Raw genomic sequence first — 12,446 nt, 5'->3', positions numbered from 1 at the left:
CAAATTAGTCTGACCCTGGCCCAGTGCATCATGGGAACAGGGCAGACCAAACTACCAAGCCAATTCTTATACTGGGAAGGAAACAAGCTACCGGGGACCGGTTTCTGGCATTTCAGCCGTCTTCGGCCCAGCTTGCTTGAATCCTGAAGGTGCAATGAGCTAGGGACTCACATCTAAGTATACCCTTCCACGCTTGTGGTGGACAAAAATGATTCAGAAAAGGGGGTGGTGATGAACAGAGTGTCTGAATTAAGCAGACCACTCTTACCCAGTCCAAAGATCAGGGCTTGATCCATCACCGTTTTTTAGCTCACTGCACCATCCCAGCTCAGAACTTGGCTATATGCAAATTAGTCTGACCCTGGCCGAGTGCATCATGGGAACAGGGCAGACCAAACTACCAAGCCAATTCTTATACTGGGAAGGAAACAAGCTACCGGGGACCGGTTTCTGGCATTTCAGCCGTCTTCGACCCGGCTTGCTTGAATCCTGATGGTGCAATGAGCTAGGGACTCACATCTGAGTATACCCTTCCACGCTTGTGGTCGACAAAAATGATTCAGAAAAGGGAGTGGTGATGAACAGAGTGTCTGAATTAAGCAGACCACTCTTACCCAGTCCAAAGATCAGGGCTTGATCCATCACCGTTTTTTAGCTCACTGCACCATCCCAGCTCAGAACTTGGCTATATGCAAATTAGTCTGACCCTGGCCCAGTGCATCATGGGAACAGGGCAGACCAAACTACCAAGCCAATTCTTATACTGGGAAGGAAACAAGCTACCGGGGACCGGTTTCTGGCATTTCAGCCATCTTCGGCCCGGCTTGCTTGAATCCTGATGGTGCAATGAGCTAGGGACTCACATCTGAGTATACCTTTCCACGCTTGTGGTGGACAAAAATGATTCAGAAAAGGGGGAGGTGATGAACAGAGTGTTTGAATTAAGCAGACCACTCTTACCCAGTCCAAAGATCAGGGCTTGATCCATCACCGTTTTTTAGCTCACTGCACCATCCCAGCTCAGAACTTGGCTATATGCAAATTAGTCTGACCCTGGCCCAGTGCATCATGGGAACAGGGCAGACCAAACTACTAAGCCAATTCTTATACTGGGAAGGAAACAAGCTACCGGGGACCGGTTTCTGGTATTTCAGCCGTCATCGGCCCGGCTTGCTTGAATCCTGATGGTGCAATGAGCTAGGGACTCACATCTGAGTATACCCTAAATGATTAATCAGCACACCTGACAAGCTCACTGTCGCAGGCCATTCTTAATGTACCCATTTACCATTGAATATAGCTCAGTGTGTGAAAATATATGTTGTAAATGCAGAACCCTGGCAGCAAAAAAGTTACACTGACCCACATTGCACTTTATTTACTTCCTTTCTACATGTCTTGTTAATTCTACTCTATAGTGTCAATGTACTACCAAAGTAAAGCACATTTTAGAATGCATGTTTTTAATTTCCTTACAATGAACTCTGCATTTAAAATTTGATTTATAATAGTACACATTGTTGCATATAATGCAATTCAAATATTAGCACATATATTCCCCACAAAAACACAACTTTCTCAAAACATTGACACGTTAAAGACTTTGCTTCAAAAATGGAAAAGTACTTTGTTGCTTTTGTAGCTTGGCGTGTGTAGCACTATGCTAATCCTATGCTTACAAATTGGCCTACAAAAGAAGACATTTGAGACGAGCAGTTCTAGAGTGTCTGTGGTGTTGAAGAGTGTGCCAAATAAATTATGTGGAACTCTAATTCTTAAAGAATATTGGGATCACAAAAATGATTCAGAAAAGGGGGTGGTGATGAACAGAGTGTCTGAATTAAGCAGACCACTCTTACCCAGTCCAAAGATCAGGGCTTGATCCATCACCGTTTTTTAGCTCACTGCACCATCCCAGCTCAGAACTTGGCTATATGCAAATTAGTCTGACCCTGGCCCAGTGCATCATGGGAACAGGGCAGACCAAACTACCAAGCCAATTCTTATACTGGGAAGGAAACAAGCTACCGGGGACCGGTTTCTGGCATTTCAGCCGTCTTCGGCCCGGCTTGCTTGAATCCTGATGGTGCAATGAGCTAGGGACTCACATCTGAGTATACCCTTCCACGCTTTTGGTGGACAAAAATAATTCAGAAAAGGGGGTGGTGATGAACAGAGTGTCTGAATTAAGCAGACCACTCTTACCCAGTCCAAAGATCAGGGCTTGATCCATCACCGATTTTTAGCTCACTGCACCATCCCAGCTCAGAACTTGGCTATATGCAAATTAGTCTGACCCTGGCCCAGTGCATAATGGGAACAGGGCAGACCAAACTACCAAGCCAATTCTTATACTGGGAAGGAAACAAGCTACCGGGGACCGGTTTCTGGCATTTCAGCCGTCTTTGGCCCGTCTTGCTTGAATCCTGATGGTGCAATGAGCTAGGGACTCACATCTGAGTATACCCTTCCACGCTTGTGGTGGACAAAAATGATTCAGAAAAGGGGGTGGTGATGAACAGAGTGCCTGAATTAAGCAGACCACTCTTACCCAGTCCAAAGATCAGGGCTTGATCCATCACCGTTTTTTATCTCACTGCACCATCCCAGCTCAGAACTTGGCTATATGCAAATTAGTCTGACCCTGGCCCAGTGCATCATGGGAACAGGGCAGACCAAACTACCAAGCCAATTCTTATACTGGGAAGGAAACAAGCTACCGGGGACTGGTTTCTGGCATTTCAGCCGTCTTCGGCCCGGCTTGCTTGAATCCTGAAGGTGCAATGAGCTAGGGACTCACATCTAAGTATACCCTTCCACGCTTGTGGTGGACAAAAATGATTCAGAAAAGGGGGTGGTGATGAACAGAGTGTCTGAATTAAGCAGACCACTCTTACCCAGTCCAAAGATCAGGGCTTGATCCATCACCGTTTTTTAGCTCACTGCACCATCCCAGCTCAGAACTTGGCTATATGCAAATTAGTCTGACCCTGGCCGAGTGCATCATGGGAACAGGGCAGACCAAACTACCAAGCCAATTCTTATACTGGGAAGGAAACAAGCTACCGGGGACCGGTTTCTGGCATTTCAGCCGTCTTCGGCCCGGCTTGCTTGAATCCTGATGGTGCAATGAGCTAGGGACTCACATCTGAGTATACCCTTCCACGCTTGTGGTGGACAAAAATGATTCAGAAAAGGGGGTGGTGATGAACAGAGTGTCTGAATTAAGCAGACCACTCTTACCCAGTCCAAAGATCAGGGCTTGATCCATCACCGTTTTTTAGCTCACTGCACCATCCCAGCTCAGAACTTGGCTATATGCAAATTAGTCTGACCCTGGCCCAGTGCATCATGGGAACAGGGCAGACCAAACTACCAAGCCAATTCTTATACTGGGAAGGAAACAAGCTACCGGGGACCGGTTTCTGGCATTTCAGCCATCTTCGGCCCGGCTTGCTTGAATCCTGATGGTGCAATGAGCTAGGGACTCACATCTGAGTATACCTTTCCACGCTTGTGGTGGACAAAAATGATTCAGAAAAGGGGGAGGTGATGAACAGAGTGTTTGAATTAAGCAGACCACTCTTACCCAGCCCAAAGATCAGGGCTTGATCCATCACCGTTTTTTAGCTCACTGCACCATCCCAGCTCAGAACTTGGCTATATGCAAATTAGTCTGACCCTGGCCCAGTGCATCATGGGAACAGGGCAGACCAAACTACTAAGCCAATTCTTATACTGGGAAGGAAACAAGCTACCGGGGACCGGTTTCTGGCATTTCAGCCGTCATCGGCCCGGCTTGCTTGAATCCTGATGGTGCAATGAGCTAGGGACTCACATCTGAGTATACCCTAAATGATTAATCAGCACACCTGACAAGCTCACTGTCGCAGGCCATTCTTAATGTACCCATTTACCATTGAATATAGCTCAGTGTGTGAAAATATATGTTGTAAATGCAGAACCCTGGCAGCAAAAAAGTTACACTGACCCACATTGCACTTTATTTACTTCCTTTCTACATGTCTTGTTAATTCTACTCTATAGTGTCAATGTACTACCAAAGTAAAGCACATTTTAGAATGCATGTTTTTAATTTCCTTACAATGAACTCTGCATTTAAAATTTGATTTATAATAGTACACATTGTTGCATATAATGCAATTCAAATATTAGCACATATATTCCCCACAAAAACACAACTTTCTCAAAACATTGACACGTTAAAGACTTTGCTTCAAAAATGGAAAAGTACTTTGTTGCTTTTGTAGCTTGGCGTGTGTAGCACTATGCTAATCCTATGCTTACAAATTGGCCTACAAAAGAAGACATTTGAGACGAGCAGTTCTAGAGTGTCTGTGGTGTTGAAGAGTGTGCCAAATAAATTATGTGGAACTCTAATTCTTAAAGAATATTGTTTTGACTTACACTGGGTGCTATTTTATGTCTGGACAAAGCTAAGTCTCTCTGAGCTCTAATAGGTGTGAAACACTTTTATTAATTCCAGGTTGGCGTGGGTGATATGTTACCAAATCAAAGCTGTAATACTGTGCCTGGAAAGGGCTATTGTCATTTTTCAGCTTGATATAGGTGGCACTAGCTAATCCCATGATTAAAGACTGCTGTAAAACAGCAAAGGACATTGTTGATTTTCTCGCTCACTGTAGATATCACTATGCTCATCCTATGCTTACTAACTCTGCTAGAAAAACAGACATTTAAGGTGAGCAGTTTTAGATTGTCGGTTGTGTTCTATATTGTTCCATGTAAAGGATCTGTTTTCCAGCTAAAACTATAGATATATAAATGTATCAACCAATCAATCAATCAATCAATCAATCAATCAATCAATCAATCATTTGTAAAGCGCACTACATACCCGGGAGGGTCTCAAGGCGCTGGGTGTGGGGGCGCTACTGATCGAACAGCCAGGTCTTGAGTATCCTCCTGAAGGTCAGCAGGTCTTGGGTCTGTCGTAGGCTCAGTGTGAGGGTGTTCCATGTCTTGGCGGTGAGGTGGGAGTAGGATCGCCCACCAGTGGTTCTGCCTGAGAGGAAGGAGGTGGTTTAATCCAGAACCTTGTCTCGGATCCCTGTGGCGTGGAGGAGTGCGCGTAGTGTGCTTTGGCAGACGGTTTTGAAGGCAGCAGAGAGGTCTAGGAGGATGAGTGCTGCGGTCTCGCCATTGTCCAGCAGGGTCCTGATGTCGTTGGTGGCGGCGATGAGGGCAGTCTCGGTGCTGAAGTTGCTGCGGAATCCTGACTGGGAAGGGTCCAGGATCCTGTTTTCTTCGAGGTATCGGGTTAGCTGTCTGTTGACGGTTTTCTCGATGACCTTGGCCGGGAAGGGGAGCAGAAAGATGGGGCGGAAGTTCTTGAGGTCTCTTGGGTCTGCCTTAGATTTTTTGAGTAGGGCGTTGATCCTGGTGTGTTTCTAGATCTCTGGGAAGGTTCTCGGTCTCGAGGGAGAGATTGATGACATTGTGCAGGTTGGGTGTGATGGAGCTGCTTGCTCTGTTAAAGACGTGGTGCGGGAATGAATCTGACGGAGAGCCGGAGTGGATTGTGTGCATGGTCTTGATGGTGTCATCAATGCTCACGCTAGCCCAGGCTAGCAGGGTGTCATGGTCGATGGTGTGCGGAGGGTCTGTTGTGTTGCTTTCTGTTGTGGCTGTCTGGGTGTTGAAGCTGTCATGGATGCCTGCTATCTTGCGGTGGAAGAAGGTGGCGAGGAAGTCGCACAGGGCTTGCGACGGCGGGATGTCATTGGTGTTGGAGCTGGGGTTGGAGAGTTCCTTCACGATGATGAAGAGCTCCTTGCTATTGTGTGCATTGTCGAGGCGGTCTTTGAAGGAGGTCCTCTTGGCCGCCCTGATGAGGTGGTGGTGGTTGCGGATGGCGTCCATGTGTGCTGCGTGGCTGTCCGGAGATTGTTCAGTGTTTGTAAATGTATGTATAAAGGTGGTGCCAAAAATGCAATGTTTTCAATAAGAATATTTGCTCTCCAGCAGAGAAAAAATGCTAAATGATGTTACTACACCCCACTTAGCATTCAGTGTTTTTTGAGAACATTATTGCTAAAATATGTCATGGTGGGCTATAAAGTGTTAAAAGTTATTATAGATATTATAATGGTTTTGTCGCAAACTGCCTAAATCCATTTTCAAGGGCAGTTTGCATGCCAAAATTAAAACATGACTACATTTAATTGAATGAGGACTCTTAGAGGTCGATTCCGATTCGTGAAACTAATCCGTATGACGATTCTAATTCATGCCAATTACGTGCGTTTCCGTACGAATCGTACAAATCCGTCCGAATCGCGTAGTATGATCCGGAGCAAAAAAATACATCCGAATCTTTGCGAACTGTACGAAAACGAAGGGAAAATCCATACAATACCGGACCCTCACGGTGAGCCGTACAAATCGTAAACATGCTGTATGACCCGACAAGTACGATCCGGACCGGAGACCGAGAACGCGATTCGTACGGTAAATGTCGTATGAACAATTCGTAAGGAGAGCCACACATTCATATATGCACCCTACCCCTGCAATCATGGGGGTACGAACCATACCCCTATGCTCTGTACCCCTACGCACCGTACACCTATGCACCGTACCCCGATACACCATACCCCTACGCACCGTACACCTATGCATCGTACCCCTATGCACCGTACCCCTACGCACCGTACCCCTGCAATCATGGGGTGTACTCTTGTACCCGGGGGGGTCAGTTTCGCTCACGGTTAGAGTCGAAATCAGCTGTTATAGACATTTTAAACTCCCGTAGAAAAAGAGCCATACGGAGTGTTGTCATAACGAACCGTACTTACTGGGTCGGAAAAAGCTGCTTCGATCTGTACGGACGTCGCGTACTGCGTGTTCCGAATGCGACTTGTACGTATCCCTAAGTCGTATGGTCTTTCGTACGATTCGTACGGAGATCTGCTTTGGGTTCAGATCGTACTTCATCGGATGTACGGGGAGTTGAAGGTGTACAATTCGTACAGGAAAAATGCTCCATACAGCTATTCGTAAGGGATTTTACTGAATCGGAATCGACCCCCTAATGCATCATCCATTTCTGATTTGCTGACCCGAAGTCTCTTTTTGGATGACCATAACAGAGAAAGATCTTGTGCTGTCACCTTCGAGGACCTGGAGCACATTGAATAAGAGCAAAAAATTGACTTGGACACTGGAATTTTGCAGCTGGAGAGAGCCAACTTATGCGGCAGGATTGAGTAAATTATGCTACAAGAAAAGCCAAATTATGCGACATAATGTGGCATATTTTGTATTAGGATAACTACAATTCTTCATCATTTTTAAACTTGGTGACACTGTCTGGGCATTGATTGCACCTCATTAATACCAGTGTAACACCCTAATATAGCAATAAGCAACAGAAAGATGACCAGTCAAGTTTTGTAAAGGGCCTTCCACCATGTGGCAACACCTGATACTGCTTTTTTTTTAGCAAATTATGAACCGTTTAAGTTAGAAACAATTTTCTTTGTTAAAATCCTCAGCTTATGCGGCTGATGATGGATTATGTGGCAAATGCTGCAAATCTATAATCATGCGAAAATCACAGTGGCTGCACAATCGCATAATTCCAGTGGCCCTGATAATAGAGCAGGGTGAGTACACCCAGACTTGACTCTATGCCGATGCAAATTTGAAAATAAGAAAGCATATTTTATCACAGGGTTAGTGGACCCTCAAGCAGGGACAGTGGACCCAGAGCAAGGCTCTCTGGTTCATAAACCTAGCTCTTGAGTCCGCAGACCCTTGTTGGTCTCCCTCCTGAGTCTGCAGACCCAAGAGCTTGGTTTACAAACATGGGAAGACTTCTGGGTTCTTGCATTACCTGCTGTTGGTTTGCGGACCCAATGTATGGATCGGTGAGGAAAAAGAGAACTTATGGGCCCTTCTTGGGTCCTCCAAGAGCTTACAGTGTTTACAAACCCCAACATATCAGCCCACATATCACACAATATTGGGAAAAATAAACTACAGGGGCAAATCCCTGTAACAATAGATGAATGGAACGAGGGATTGCATGGATGTGCATCAGGAGTTGCCTTCCCATGGTGGGCTGTGCTCAGACCCTATGCCAAGGCCTGCTGTTCATGGCCAAAGTGGTTGGCTGTTCATGGGTGGGCGGGCTCAGTACTGGCTGAGCCCAGACCCTATAGCTAATCCATGAAGCACATGGCCTGTAGACATGATCAGTCTGGGATAACCACTTGTGGTAGCTTGGGCAAATGACCTAGCTGAAGTAGAAGCTCTAAACTAGCCTCTCTGCCCTGCTGTGTACATCCTTTGGTTGCGCACAGTGGGGAATGGCTACCTGTAGGGGTTTGGTAATGGGTTTGGTCAAAAGCCAGACATGTGGCGAAACCTAGCTAACAATGGGCACTCTTTGGAATCAGAAGGGTCAGGTTTTGTTTTGCGTTCATGAATAGTGTGCTGAGAGAACAACTGACAATAAGCAGGGCCAATGAAATTATGGATTTAACACACTTCTCACCTAATTTTCCCCATCATTTGTAGATGTCAACAAAACATTTTTTTGCATCTAAAATGGATAAAAATAATACTGCCAGAGAATGTGCTTCAGGATTCTGCCTGATTCAAATTTGCTGCTTGCATAATTTAACAAACCTGCCCCATAAGGATCGAGGATCTAAAGTCACTCAAAGACACTGCAAGGAGTTCTTAGTCTACCGTTGTGACAGTAGCTCAGCTGCTTCCTAGCAGCAGGCTCCTCCCTCTGAGGACTGTGCTACTTTGGCAGGCAGTGTTCAACAGGCGCCATTGAAACGGGGTGATCTGCCATTCCTCATTGGGGCATCAGATCATTGTGCATGAAAACTTTATTTAATCATTTAATAACTTTGCAATCTGCCTGATAGGGAGCAGCCAAGGTCTTAGCAGAGTCAGAGGAGGCTGGCCCTCGCAAACATCATTCAGACTGAACCGTGGGCCCCCCAACGAGAGGAAAGAGCCTGGTTCAACCGCTGGCAAAGGTTCATCCATTGCACAATCCCAACACTTTTTCAAAAGCAAATATTATGATATATCTGCAGCTCTCTCCACCACTGTTGACATTTCATTCCCCATGTATCGTGTTCCTGTAAATCAAGAGCATAGCATATCTTCATCAATGGCCACTTCAAAAGTATCTGTGTGTAAACTTTCAGACATAATCCGTGGGAGCACTGGGATGCGGTGCAGACGCCCTACAGCGAGTGGGAGAGGAGCAGACCTTCTGCTTGGTTTGAGGAATGACCCTTGCTACATTGATTTGAATTTTGTGCAAGTGATTTTAGCTAGCTAGCAATTTGAGAATGGATTACTTATAAAAACTTGTCTAAGATCCCAAAGACTGCTCCTGCGAGTTGGTGCTCATTCAGAATGATACACCCTGCCTCCAAACAAAATGTGGTTGCATTAATCCCCAGTCAACATTTTCAATACTGCAGGCATGAGTATGATTCTGAATTATTCATTGTGGCACCGTTTCCAAATGTAATGTAAATTTCCAGGATTTAAACTGGTGGAAGAAGATGGATTTCTCTAGCAAAGAGGACCCCTCTTCTTTCAGGGTTATCAATTTATATCCAAGGCAAGTCAAAATTGGTCCAATATTATCTGTGAGATTGGTGGATGATGTAGGAGTAGGGATGTTGATGATGGATCTGTTTTCAGGGCCTGATTCTCAAATTTTACTTTGTACTACAAAATGCAATTCACAAACTACATGTGAAGTTTATGCCCTCAAATGTCTGCGGAACTGTCCGCTTAGACTACGGAGTCTCTGGGTGCTGAGAACTCCTCACACATAAATATAGGGAGTGTGGAGTTGTAAAACTCCGCACATAGGGGCCCATTAGGAAAGTCCGCCTGCCATCCCGACGTAAAACGGGACTGCCCACCATAAAGGCAGCGGTCCCGTGGGGGCGATTAGGATGCGCCCGCCACAGTGGCGGGAGCATCCCGCATTTTTAACATTGCTTTCAGCACCGCCCGCCACAATGCTAAAAATGCACACTGTGCACTTCATTGCACAACGTGACAGGCACCGTGCGGTGTCTGTCATGTTGTACAGTGAAGTGCAGGGGGGTACCATAGGTACCCCCCATGTGCACCCCCACCCCCCTGGAGTCCCTAGGGGCCGGCCCCCATAAGACATTCCCGCATGCAACGCCGCTACGGAAAAGCATGTCCCCGCCTTCACCCTAATATGGATGATGGTGTCTGACAGACACCGCCACCATATGAAACCCTTTTCCACCCGATCAACTCCTTGACCGGCGGAAAAGCGGCGGACAGCCTTTCCGTCTGCCGCGGTCCCCCCGCCATAGTAATATGATGGGGGAAATGGGTGGCGGGCAGGGAAGGATGTCGGGCGGATCACCACCGCCCGCATGGCGGTGGCGATCCACCCGACATCCTAATGTGGCCCATATTTTGCGGATTTCATGAAACTTGTAAACTTGCTACGAAGTGTAAGTTTACCATTGATATTCAGGCCCTCGGTGTGCGTATTACTAAAATTCACATTCCTCTTTGTACTGATTGGCATGCTCAATGGAAATTCTAGAGAGATGTCAGTGGCGTAACAGAACATGATGGGGGCCCCTATAGAATATGATAAGGGGCCTGATCCTAATATATCAAACAGATATTCATTGGCCTTGGGCTGAATAGGGTTCAATTTGAAGGGTTGGGGGCCCCCTGTACCACAATGGCTACAGGGGCCTGTAATACCTCCCTGAGAGACTAAAGTTAAACTGTCCACTAAGGTACTTGTAGGCGAGCACTCTATAGTTTTCTAAAGTAGGACGTTTGAAGCGGACTTATTGTGGAAGAGGAGACCGGTAGCAAAATCAAAAGATTTACCCTTGCGTCAGTGGGTAAAAAAAGGAGGGAGGAGCTGATATAGAATCAGACACACATCAGCCGAACACGTGGCCACCGCCTTTCATTCATGGAAAACTAGCCCACAGGAACACTATATACAGAGTGAAAACACAAGTCCCACAGTGGACATAATTCTGGAACCTCGGGAACATCTGCACGGATAGTGACTCTGCTACTGTCACATCTTTCCTTCATAGTGATCCACCCAGCCTCCTACCGTCAATCACCGTCCAGCCCCTCGATGTCCCATCCTAGACCTAGCGGGGCGTGGATGGTAGAAGGCAGTTTTCATCCTGCACTCCTCCCACCATCTGCCTATGACCAACCAATCAGCATCCACACTCCAAGCCTGTCCTCCAAGAGTGACCATTCCAGTAACAACGCTGGGAATGAAATAGGTCTGCTGTTTTGGACAATTATTCAGTTTCACCCACATATGTTTTCAAGCAGGACAGATGTGAGCCGACGCAAAGTTGAACTGTACTTGCCAAATGCTTGAGGTTTTATTGCCCGCAGGGGCTGCTTTTAATTCTTTATTACCTTGTAAGAGACGGATGATTGCTTCAAGGTTGAGCAGCACAGTCCTGTTTACTGCACATATTTCCTCATCTCCATGGCACAAAATTAATACAGATGCTGGGAGGAGCTTGGAGGCGTGAACATGGCATCGCACATTCTCCTGCTCTTCCTTCATTCTTTTACTTGCACTGCTGTTGGGGTGCAGTCTGAGGATATCCTTCATAGCAGTCCCAGAGGCCAAGCATTTCTATTCATCTCACAGGTCGCATTAAGCATTGGTACCTGAAACATGCATCATACTTAATGTCCTACCTGTGCGTCACAATGTTAAAGTGAGACGCAATCCTGCCACTTTTTGATTGCATTTGCTACGATTCACAAAAACACAAGGCTTGCAACTGCAAAACATTTTTTGGTTGTGTACTAAATCCATTTCGAGTTTTGAAAAAACATTCCTGACATGCAAAATGAGTTTAACAACCCATTCCGAATCGCATTTAAGAAAGAAAGGGGTGTTCCAAATTTCCAATTGCCTTAAAAATGTTGAACATTTTACAAGGAGGTGGTAATCCATTTGCAAATAGTAAGTCAAACTTGTTGCACAGTTTTCCCTTTCGTAATTTTGCTGGTCGACCTCGGATAGCTGCAACATTTTTGATACATATATGGACCAACTAAAAAAAGACAACAAAAAAAAGAACCATGCCCAGCTGAAGCGTGCATTGCCTATGGTGGATGTTGGTGAGATGTGTGGGCACATGGGCTGAGACTCACTGTGCAGTGCTGAAGAACATACACACTGGTTTATGTTCACAAAGGGGCTGTGCACTCAACCCTCTCTGTTCACAGTCGATGGCTGCGCACAGTGGGTTATGTCTATATAGAGTTATGTGTAGGTCCTTCCTGTTACCCCAATGCTGCAATGCTGACTGATGTATGATGTGTGTTATGTCCACAATGGAGTTGGGCTGGCTCAATGCACTTAATCA

Source organism: Lissotriton vulgaris, chromosome 5 (genome assembly GCF_964263255.1).
Source record: "Lissotriton vulgaris chromosome 5, aLisVul1.2, whole genome shotgun sequence".
Classification (NCBI taxonomy): domain Eukaryota; kingdom Metazoa; phylum Chordata; class Amphibia; order Caudata; family Salamandridae; genus Lissotriton; species Lissotriton vulgaris.
This window is presented reverse-complemented; position numbering follows the sequence as displayed.